Source organism: Octopus bimaculoides, chromosome 20 (genome assembly GCF_001194135.2).
Source record: "Octopus bimaculoides isolate UCB-OBI-ISO-001 chromosome 20, ASM119413v2, whole genome shotgun sequence".
Classification (NCBI taxonomy): Eukaryota; Metazoa; Mollusca; class Cephalopoda; order Octopoda; family Octopodidae; genus Octopus; species Octopus bimaculoides.
Genome location: NC_069000.1, coordinates 45909487 through 45921763, shown reverse-complemented (window position 1 = coordinate 45921763; position 12277 = coordinate 45909487). Strand labels below are relative to the sequence as shown.

At 37.9% G+C, this 12277-nt stretch overlaps 1 long non-coding RNA gene across 1 annotated transcript in view; it reads left to right on the top strand.

The window, feature by feature from the left end:
- Window positions 1–6: 6 nt before the first annotated feature.
- Window positions 7–12277, top strand: part of LOC128250370 (uncharacterized) — a 12584-nt gene continuing 313 nt past the window's right edge. Inside the window, exon 1 of the long non-coding RNA XR_008266403.1 lies at window positions 7–2631. This is a non-coding gene — a long non-coding RNA (uncharacterized LOC128250370). The remainder of the gene's footprint in view (window positions 2632–12277) is intronic.

Below are 12277 nucleotides of genomic sequence, written 5' to 3'. Positions count from 1 at the left end.
CCCCCCAATTTCCTGCGTCTTTCATCCCTGCTTTATTATGTAAATATTCAAGGCTATCTTTCTTTAGAAATTAAAAGTTTGTTTCCTCCTCCTCCTCTACTTCTTCCAATGCTGCATCAACCATCACCATTAATGGTGCATGAAATCTCTTGGACCAAACCATGTCCGTTCCTTGTTAAGAGTCATTTATATAAAATCTTTTCTCTCCATCTCTCATCGTTGTTACTTTAAACAAGAGACCATTTCATGTTCCGTCTCTTTTGTATTGTCCACAATAAACTGCTGACCATGACTGGAAATGCTTGTCTCGTTATGTTAGGTGTTATTGTACAGGACATTAACACTGACCATTATGGTACAGTCCCCAGTCAGGTTGACTACAGTGTGTCTCCTGCGTGGTAAGAAGTTTGCTTCTCAACCACGTGGTTCTGGATTCTTCTATAGCCTTGGGCCAACCAAAGCTGCGTGAGTGAAAGAAGCCATCGTACATATATCTGAGTGTTTGTTTGTCCTGTACCACTGCTTAACAACCAGTGTCGGTGTGTTTGCGTCCCCATGACTCAGAGGTTCAGCAAAAGAGACCGATAGAATAAATATCAGGCTTAAAACAAAGTTAGTACTGGGGTTAATTCATTTGACTAAAATTCCTGAAGGTAATGCCCCAGCATGACCGCAGTCCAATGTCTGAAACAAGTAAAACAAAAGATTCTGACCACTTCTTGTCCAGTCGACAGTAAACTTGACCTTTGTGGAAACGGTATGGTCCAAATTTGTTGGTGTTATGTACAAGTTATTAACACTGACCACCACAATACAAGACATTAACCCTATTGGACGTAAAATGTTGACCATGGCAGAAATGGCACTTCATGTTAGATGTTAGTTATGTACTGGTTGTTAACACTGACCGCTACAGGACAGTCCACATTGAATTAGCAGAATTTTAGACAATATCTTTCATTGGCACCATGTAAAAAAGGTGCCACATCAGAAGAACCCAGTAGACTTGGTTCACTCTGTAAAGTGGTTGGCGTTAGGAAGGGCATCCAGCTGTAGAAACCATACTAAAATGGACAATTGGGGCCTGGTGCAGGTCTCTGGTTTGTCCAACCCATGCCAGTATGGAAAATGGATGTTAAATGATGATGATTCAGTCTACATTCACTTTTTTTTCCATGCTGGCATGAGTTAAACAAATGTATGTTGAGACATTATTGCACAGCTGGATGCCCTTCCAGTCATTAAACCTTAGTTGTTTCTCAAGCAAGGGACGGTTTTATGATTCCACTTGTCTGCCAAAATGCTGAGCTGCAGGATAATTCATTTGCAAGGAATGTCAAAAAGTTTCCTTTTTTTCACTCAAGATTTTTTTGTGTGAAGTCACAAAATGTGAACATTTTCAAAGATACACACACAACACACACATACATATGCACCATGTTAAGAGCACGCAGAAAACTCTGTAAGTGGCTGGCATTAGGAAAGATATCCAGCTGGAGAAAGCATACCAAAATAGATAATTGGAGCCAACTGGCCAGCTCCTGTGAAACGATCCAACCCATGCCAGCATGGAAAACAGGCACTAAATGATGATGATGACAATGGGCTTCTATGTAATTTCCAAATACTAATTCTACATACAAGACATTGATGGAACCAAGTTTACGATAGAAGACATTTGGCCAAAGTACCATGCAGTGGGATAGATCTCAAAACCATTTGGTAACAAACCAATCTTTGTATCCACACAACCACTTTGCAGTATTTGTTGTGACTTTCTGCATTCTGGGTTCAAATTCTGCCAAGATCAACATTGTTATTTATTCTATCAGGGGGTCGATAGAATATAGTAACTAGTCCAGGATAGTGGATTGATAGAGCGTCGGACTTGATACTTTGTGGTGTCTATTCCAGTTCTGTGTGTTTTAGGTTCAAATTCTGCTTCCTGTCACCAGAGAGTCCAAGAATAAGGAAGTGTAACATTTGTGTCAGGACTTGTGACTGACGAAGAGTATCAGGAATGGAAAGATCAGTTGCCATGACTACCATGGAAGAAACAATCATCACCATCGTCATCATATTAATTTCAAATTTTAGCACAAGGCCAGCATTTGCTGGAAGGGTGCCAGTTGATCACATCACTCCCAGTGTTCAACAAGAGCTTGTTTAATTGAACCCCAAAAGGATGAAAGGTGAAGTCGACCTCAGTGGAATTTGAACTAGGAACATAAAGACTGACGAAATGCTGCCGAGCATTTTCTCTTGTCTGGCTAACGATTCTGTCAGCTTGTTGCCGTCATCATATTAAGGTTGAAATTTATTGATGCAGATTTTCTATGGGCAGATTCACTTCCTGTTGTTAACCCTCACCTTGTTTCCAGGTAAAATAATTCGGCAAAAGACACCAATGGAATAAGTTCTATGCTTACAAAGAATAAGTCTTGGGGTCGATTTGTTCGACTAAAGGCGGTGCTCCAGCATGGTCGCAGTCCAGTGACTGAAACAAGGAAAAGAGTATATATATATATATATATGTGACGGACTTTTTCCAGTTCCCATCTACCAAGTTATTGAACCCAGGATCACATGCTTATGAAGTAATCTTCCTAACCACAGAACCACGTCTGTTAGGTGAGTCACATTACTTGTTTTTTTTCTTCTTTTTTCTTTGCATTTTCTAACCGAAAGTGAGGGGCAGTGCCCACAAAACTTCATAGGGCCCCTGGGGCTGAAGGAAAGGAGTGGGGAAAGTATCCTAATAACAGAAAATCCAGCCCAAATGTTTGCAACACAGTGCCCCCCCCCCACTAGGTGCCTGGTGGTGATATTAAACCGGCTGAGGGATTAAGTCCATCACCCAAATAGACTATGGCAGGATTTGAACTCAGAATGCAAAGTGTCAGAATGAATACCACAAGGCATCTGGTTTGATGTTTTACATTATCCTGAAGTAGGATTTTTTCTTTTTTTCTTTTTGACCCTTGAAAGAACGAAAGGGACAAAGTGGGCCTTGGCAGGATTAGAACTCATGAGTGTTAGACAGCATCCTTTAAGATATTTATTCAGACTCTGTGCTCTAACAGCTCTGCCAATTCACAGCCTTAATTAATTAATTGCTCTCAGTGATTGGCAAAGTTGTTAGTTAATTATTGACATGGCAAAGCCAAGCCTAACAGGAACTGGTTGACTCTTAAATTGAGAGAGAGGGCGGGGTCTCATAGAACCTACTTTACACATGTTTCCTTCAAAATTCTTTCACATCCAGGAAGTTATACATTTTTGGAATAGTGACGTTAAGTAGCAACACTAGACTGAAACAACACTTGGTACCTCACAGAATAGTTTAAAGACGGATGTCACGATATATGACGGAACTAAGCGAACTGGATTAAGAGACTGGTGTTGTACTTTAGTGATGGAGACCATGGAGACAAAGGACCAATTGAAACTGAATAAATTTAGATTGGTTCCAGATTTTGGCACAAGGCCAGCGAGAGTTGGTGGGGGAGCGATGTGTCAGTCCATTACCTGACCCTGGTGCTCGGTACTTATTTTATCAACCCTGAAAGGAGAAAGGCGAAGTTGAACTCAGAATGTAAAGACTGACGAAATGCTGCCGAGCATTTCTGCCCAACATGCTAACAATTCTGCCAGCTTGCCCCCACCTTAATAATAATAATAATAATAATAATAATAATCGTTTCTACTTTGGGCACAAGGACAGTAATTTGGAGGAGGTGGCAGGCAGTCGATTACATCAACTCCAGTATTTAAGTGCTACTTATTATATCGACCCCAAAAGGATGACGATTAGATAGTAAAATGGTCCAGTTTTTTTTTTTTTAAACTTGTTTCAGTCACTAGGTTGCTGCCATGCTGGAGTACCACCTTGAAGAACTTTTAATTATTATTAAGTACCCACACTCTAAAGGGTTGTAATCATTTCTCCCTAAGTCAGCCCTGTTTGAACTGGCCTATAATTCTAAGGTATTCCAGCTATGACCATCCTGCTTGTTTTTGCAGACAATGTATATCTAGGACTACACTAAAAATATGTTCCTTTTTTTTATTGTTGCTGTTGTTGTTATTTTAAGACTTGCAATGGGATTTGAAAATTATATGGCTGGTATTTCTAGCATCCATGTAGAGGCTTCCTCGTTGAAGACAACCAAAACAAACTGAGGAAAAAAATGTGAACAAAATAAAGAAAAGAATTTTTCTTTTTTTTAATAACTTTTAATTAGCATTTTAATTTCTGTACAGAAATAAAATTTTAGCAGTTTTAAATTTACAAGATATCAGAAAATGTACAAAAAAGATAAATTATTAATTAGTTAATCAGGCATGAAGCCATTCTTTTAAACATTTTCGCAAGGCAAGAAGAATTGAGTTTCTTGCCCAAGGGCACAAACATACACTGCTGTTAGCAAGATACGAACCCAATAAGTTAATTAGCCTTAATTCATTAACCCACTGGGATTACGTGCCTCATAATTAGAATTTTCTTTTACTCTTTTGTTTTTGTTGTTGCATTGTCAAAAATTCTACTTTTTAGAGTGGAAGTGATGCAATGACATTCATGCCTCTCCCAAGGGTTTTGTGACACAAATAGTTGCTGTTTGAGAACCAGCAAAAAACTGTTGTCACAATAATGTTTTCCCAATGTGGGTGAAATTAAAAAAGAATCGGGCAGTGGCTAAAAATCTGTGTGAATAAGTGAAAGTTATTAAAGTTAACAGCAAAACTGAATGACCTGTGGCCAGTCTGGAGCAAGTGAATGTAGAAGAGAAGAATTAGAGTGGATACAGAGAGAAAGAGAGGATTAATTTAATCCCAATGATTACATTGTATGATACTCTTTATTCCTGTGTAATTTTATCTTTAATCTCTTAATTAGGGAAAAAGGGAGTGCCAATGGCACTTTTTAGGTGAGAGACTGGTGAGAGAGAAGTAGGGGTCGGGAGACATGGTCAGAATGTTTACAAGATAGTGGACCCCGCTAAAGGTATGGGGGCGGGAGACGTGGTCAGAATGTTTACAAGATAGTGGACCCTGCTAAAGGTACTCAAGATGGCAGTGGTGGAGGTGATGTTAAACTGGACGAGTTAAGTCTATCACCTAAATTGGTTGTTGTGGGATCTGAAGAGCTGGATCAAATACAACAAGGCATCTCATCTGATATGTAAACAATTCTGTCAGTGCATCACTTTAGACTGGTTCTTTGTGGGTCATCTCACTGCCAACCACACTTCTCCCAAAGATGGAAGGCAAAATTGTACCTCAACAGGATTTGAACTCAGAATTTCCAGTGTCAGAATCAAATCAATGCCACAAGTTGTCTCGCATATTAACAACCTAATTAACCCTCATTACCATATTTGATTAACCCTTGTCACCATATTTCTCTTAAAATACCTTACAGCTTTAGTTATTTAAATTATTTTTGAAAATAATTAAAATAACTTATTTAAATTATTTTTGAAAATAATTAAAATAACTGTCATTATTAACCCTGTTGAATCCATGAGAATGCTTTCGCAGACTCAGTTTCATTTGATTCGAGTGTCCTTGAAAGAAGCTAAAGCAGGTGGAGACCACATGGGTTTTGTGTTCGCAGCTGCAAATAACAATGTTTCTGCCAATGAGCAAAGCTGTAAACAGAAAACCATGGGGTCCCTGGTTGTGTTTGCATCTCCTGGATGCAGACTCAATTGTACCCACATCTGTTACAGCAGAGTTGTGGCTTGAAAGGGTTAAGCTGGCATTTGGAACATAAATTAATATGAAAGGTTTTTATCTAGATCGTTTTAAAACAGGAATTTCGTATTACTGAACCAGAGACACTTTCAAGTGGGTTGTTATCAAAAAGGTTAAGATAAATATAATGGAAAAGTCTAGAAGTGATATCATGTCTAGGCTATTTCTGTTGTAATATACTGCCTTTCATCATCATCATTTACTGTCCGTTGTCCATGCTGGCATGGGTTGGACGGTTTGACCAGGGCTGGCAAGGCTGGAAGGCTGCACCAGACTCCAGTCTGTATTGGTATGGTTTCTACAGCTGGATGTCCTTCCTAATGCCAGCCACTCTGAGAGTGTAATGGTGCTTTTATGTGCCATTTGCGTGAGACCGGTATCTGCCACAACTGTGGTTTTACTTGGCTTGATGGGTCTTCCTCTCAAGTACAGCATAATGCCAAATGGACTTGGTCACAGCCTCTGTGAGGCCCAACGCTCGAAGCCCAGCATAATGGCAAATGGTCTCAGTCCTTGCCTCCATGAGGCCCAACGTTCGAAAGGGGCTTTTGCATGCCTTTGTTTTAATTAATTTTGAAATTAATGAAGAATTTAGTAAAATCACTTGGGTCATTACTTAGTCGGTGTTTGGAATATAAATTAACCTAAAATTTTGATGGGACCTCTTAATTTAGATCCCTTTAACTCCTTTAATTACTATATTTCTGTTAAAATACACTGCCTTTGTTTTAATTAATTTTGAAATTAACGAAGAATTTAGTCAATAACTTTTGTCATTATAAAGCTGGTGTTAGCAATGAATAAATATGAAACGTTGACAGAAGGTTTTAATGAAGACCTGCTTAAAACAGAAAGTTTGCATTGAAGAACCAAGGGTGGGGGTGGGAACAAAGAGGTTAGTAGCCAGTCACAATAAAATGAGTAATAAATTCACAGCATATGACGTGAAGTTATGACAGTCGGACAAGTCTATCACAGCTGGTGTGTTCATGTACAAAGACTGACATGTTTATCGTTTGAGACAAAAGCTTAAAGACTTTCTAGGTTAGGTGACCTTTCTTCTAACTGCAGTTTTAGGGTCAACACATTACAAACTGTGAGACTTGTTGATGTATTAAACCTTTTTTTCATGAGACCAGTTAGGGTGCTACCAAGCAGACAGATTGCTAGTGGAGTTGGGTGGGGGGTTTGTGGTAGTTATGGTAATTACTTAAGATCAATCACCCTGCAAGTGGTGAAGGTCATTAAGAAATTAACCACAATTACAAACCCATACAAAGTCGTTATCATCATCATTTAACATGAGGTGGTGAGCTGGCAGAATCGTTAGCACGCTGGATGAAATGCTTAGCGCTATTTCACCTGTCACTACGATCTGAGTTCCAATTCCACCGAGGTCGACTTTGCCTTTCATCTTTTGGGAGTCGATAAATTAAGTGCCAGTGAAACAATGGTGGGATCAATGTAATCGACTAGTTCCCTCTCCAAAGATTTCAGGCTTTGTGTCTAGAGTAGAAAGGATGATTATCATTTCACATCCATTTTCCATGCTGGTATGGGTTGGACGGTTTGACAGGAGCTGGCATGGTTGGAGAGCTGCATCAGGTTCCAATTGTCAGTTTTGGCATGGTTTCTATGACCAGACGCTCTTCCTAATGCCAACCACCTTATTAAAACAAATATTTTTAATTAAACTTAACAAGTTGCCCCCCACCATCACTAGCACCCCCACAAAAAAAAAACTGCTTGAGAAACAGTGGGTTAATTTTAATTGAAATTTCAAGAATCTTGTTTGATTTTTGTCTAATAAATTTCTTCCATAAAATATTATTTCAAAAATTTGGTAGAAGGGAATTAGGAATTGACGGTTTGTTTTTAGCATCCATGACCCTTTGTGTCACATTTTCTCAGAACATAGCCCTACATACCATGTCCCCTAAAAAGAAGATAAACATAGAAATAATAATAATCCTCATTTAGACACAAGACCAGCACTTTGAGGGGAGGGGCTGAGTTGATACCATCAACCTTCGTACTTGACCGGTACTTTATTTTATTGACCCCACAACAAGCTAAGGGGCGAAACGCATGTGACCCTGAGATACATGCTGACGATATATGGAAGCATTCCCAGCATTGCAATAGATTTAGAAGAATTTGCAAAACCCGAGTGGTTCCAACAGTTTCTGCCAGGGGCAAAGCATCTCTGATGTTTAATTTCACTTTGACTATGAAAATACTGCAAAACATTTGGTTCAACATTACCATGACAACACTTCTCTCTTGTAATGATACAGTTTTTAATTTAGGCCCCAAGGTCAGCAATTTGACAGGGAAGGTAACACTCATCTCAGTGCCTGACCCCCAGAAGAATTGAAAGTTAAAGCTGACCTTGGTGGGATTTGAACTCAGAACAAAGCTAGAAGGAATGGCACAAAGTGTTTTTTCTGATGCTCTGCTAATCCATTAACTTCTAATAATGATAATTTTTTCTACAGTAAGCACAAAGCCTGAAATTTTAGGGGACTGGTTAATTGATTACATCGTCTCCCACCATCTCTTGACAACCGGTGTCGGTGTATTTATGTCCCCATAACTTAGCAGTTTGGCAAAAAGTAACCGACAAATAAGTACCAGGCTTTAAAAGACGAAAGAAGTGCTGGTGTCTGATTCATTCAACTAAAAATTCTTCAAGGTAGTACCCCAGCATGGCCGCAGTCTAATGACTGAAACAAGTAAAAAAACAGTTGCCTGTGTTATTTATACAAATATATTTAAGCAAAGACAGAGATGTCAGCTGTAATAACTGTCATGAAGGGAACAGTGAGGTGACAGGGATGAGATTTTGTTAATATGTATAACATTGAAATGTCAAAACAGCTCAAACATTCCTCACTGAAATCAGAAATCCCATCACTGTCTGTTGCTGTAACTGAAGTTTATAAAGAAATTAGTTTTATGTTCAAATTCAAATAATGAAGAAAAAAAAAAAAAAGAATATTTTCTGATGTAATACATAATCTATGTAATTTCAGTGGTGTAAGCTGTGTGTGTGTGTGTGTGTAGTCTATTTTGTTTTTAGAAGGGCAGGCATAACAATTTACTTCAAAATCTGTGCTTAATAGCTTTTGTTAGAGTAAAGCACATTCAGTTTTACAAGCCATATATGTCTGTCTACCTATATCTATATATCTCATCATCAACATCATTTAACGTCCATTTTCCATGCTGGCAAGCCAGATAGCTGCACCAGGCTCCATTTTTAATTTTGGCATGGTTTCTACAGCTGGATGCCCTTCCTAATGCCAGCCACTTCGCAGGGTGGACTGAGTGCCTTGGGTCATCTTATGGATGGCAAAATGAGGCTGCAAAGCTGGTGTTGTATAAAGAGTCATGTATTATTACACACATCCATACTTTGGGATCAAATGTGAGACCTGGTGATAGTAAAGCAAACACTTTAACTGTCTGATCATCATGTCTGTTCAGTGTTTTGGGCCAGGGCCTTTCATCACAGCTTCAAGTCAACCTATGCCTCTATATAGAAAGAAACTGTGAGGAAGCCTATCATATGGATTGTATTAGAAATTTAAAAGGTCCAGCCTTGTTGTATACTAAGTCTGTCTGAAAATTACACCAAGGGTATGTATATGTCTGTGGAATACTCAACCATTTACATATACAACAAGGATCCATTCACTATTTTATCTTTAATATATTCTACACATAATCTGAGTGGCCAATAATCTTGTACAAATAAAATATGCGCGCGCGCGCACACACAGATCAAAAGAAAACATTTAACAACATAATTAGTTTCAGGTGAGATCATTAAAAATCTCAGCAAACAATGGATTAGTGGAAAGAGAAGAGGTTTAAGATATGAGATACTGATTCTCTCTTTACAGAAATACCAATATGTCACCATACTGGAAATGGTAAATTGATAAAATAGTTATATCATACACATGCACATATAAAGCTGTATGCATATGTGTGTGTATATATGTATGTATAAGTGAGTGTGTGTGTGTGTATTTGAGTAAATGTTAAAATAATGCTATTATTTCGAAGCTAGTTAAGGTGGCAGAAACATTAGCATGCTGGACATTTTTACGTTCTGAGCTCAACTTTGCCTTTCATCCTTTCGAGATCAATAAAACAGGAACCAATCAAGTGCTGGGTCAACTTCCCCCTCCCCTCAAAAACTGCTGGCACTGTGCCGAAATTTGAAACCGTTACGTTAGAGCTAGTTCAGGCAACGAGCTGATAGAATGGTCAGCATGTCAGACCCAATGCTTAGCAGTATTTTTTTTACAGCTATTTACATTTTCAGTTCAAATCCTGCCAAAATAAACTTTGCCTTTCGTCCTTTTGGGACTGATAAAGGTTACCATGACAACCAATGTTATTTGATACAGTTCTATATTTAAGAGATGAGGAATTATGTAAATTATTTACATTTGATGGATATTTGTCCTCATCTTGTTTGTTGTTAACACAACATTTCGGCTGATATACCCTCCAGCCTTCTTCAGGTGTTTTGGGGAAATTTCTAACCTGGGTTCTCATTCCTAAGGTATTTTTCGATATTATTATTATTATTATTATTCAGGTCACTACCTGGAATCAAACTTGGAATCTTGGGGTTAGTGGCCAGCACTCTTAAACGCTACACCACTATGCCCACAGGCATAGTGGTCAAGAGTACGGGCTACTAACCCCTAGATTCTGAGTTCGATTCCCGAATAATAATAATTATATCGAAAAATACCTTAGGAACGAGAACCCAGGTTTGCAATTTCCCCAAGACACCTGGTGAAGGCTGGAGAGTATATCAGCCGAAATGTTGTGTTAACAACAAACAAGATGAGGACAAATATCTGTCGAATGTAAATAATGTTATTTGTTATTTAAGTATGATTTTGAAAGCTGAGCCAAAAGAGAGGAGTTCCAACTAGATATTCTCCAAGTCCCCAATGTCCAAGAGGTTAGAAAATATCAGTAGAAGGGTACCCAAGGGTCTTGACCTAGATGTGGCCTGGTCTCCATACAGTGTAAGAAGTTAAGGGTCGAAACGCTTGCCTGAGTTGGGTAGGGTTCTTCTCTCAAGACAGTCCCTTACTCCCTAACAACAGTCAACAGCTAAAGTCGATGTAATACGGGAGATCCTTCCTCTCCAAATTACTGACCTTGGGTCAAAATAAGAAAGAATTATTTAAAAACTAGTTTAAGAAGAACAGAACATTTGACTGACCGGAATATTTTATTGTAAAATTCAAGTTGAGTAGGATCTAGTTTCATTTATTATCCTATTCCACTAATTGGGTGATATAACGAGCTTATTATGACAAGAATTTGAAATCCTAGTCAACTTGAACTTATCTATATATATGTGTGTATATATAGATATATATATATATATAGATAACACCAATGTGGTGTTGAGTTCTCATTTTCATTGTTCAACATACATACAGTTTATATATATATACAATGCATTGTTCAGGGAACAAAAAATAGAAAGTGTTAATGTGAACAACATAAAAAAAATTAAATAAATAAAACAGATGTGAGGAAATTTTTTTTTTATTTCGACCGAAAGATTAACGTTTTTTAATTTAAAAAATTTTTGCATAAATTATTTACATGCAGAAGATAATGTATTTACAAAGTTTAGTTTCTCATACACACACTTGCGAGTACACACTCTCTTGCAAGTACACATGCACACACACTCTCTTGCAAGTACACACATACGAAACACACACACATGCACAATATATTCGAATAAAAATTTTTTTAGTTGCATGCAACACATTGAATGTACATATGCCAGAGTATGTGTGTGTGTATATATATATATATACATACACATACACACACAAAGATAGATAGCTAAATAGATAGATACATATACACACAATGTGAGTATATATCTGTGAATGTGTGTATGTATCTGGGTGAGTGTGTGCGTGTGTGTGTGTGTGTATATATATATATATATATATACACACACACACACACACACACATGGCAGTGTGAGTATATAAGCCTGTGTGTGTGTGTGAGTTAATTATACATTTACTGATCTGTGGAGTAGGTTAAATCTCTTTCTTTGTATACACACACAAACACATTAACACAGGCCCATAGCCTATTATACTCACTACTCTCTCCACCCAGACCCCCTTATAATTATTGATAAACATAATATTTATCAAGAAATGTTTTTTTGTTTTTTTTTTCCTTTTAAACCAAATATTTCCAATTCTTAAAACCGAAATATAAACGTCTCCACTCCTTCCTCACCGAACCTGCAAACGCAGGGTCTGCAGGGGAGGGAGACACTGTGCTTGGTGATGCAATTCAAATGACAAGTTATTGTTGTCATAATTATCATAAATATCATTATTATTATTATTATTATCTTAGCTGAAGTGTTATTGGCTATTGTGATGAAAGAGAGTATCTGTTATCGCATCTAGCAAACCTGACCTCTTGCTCACGCCCCCCCCCC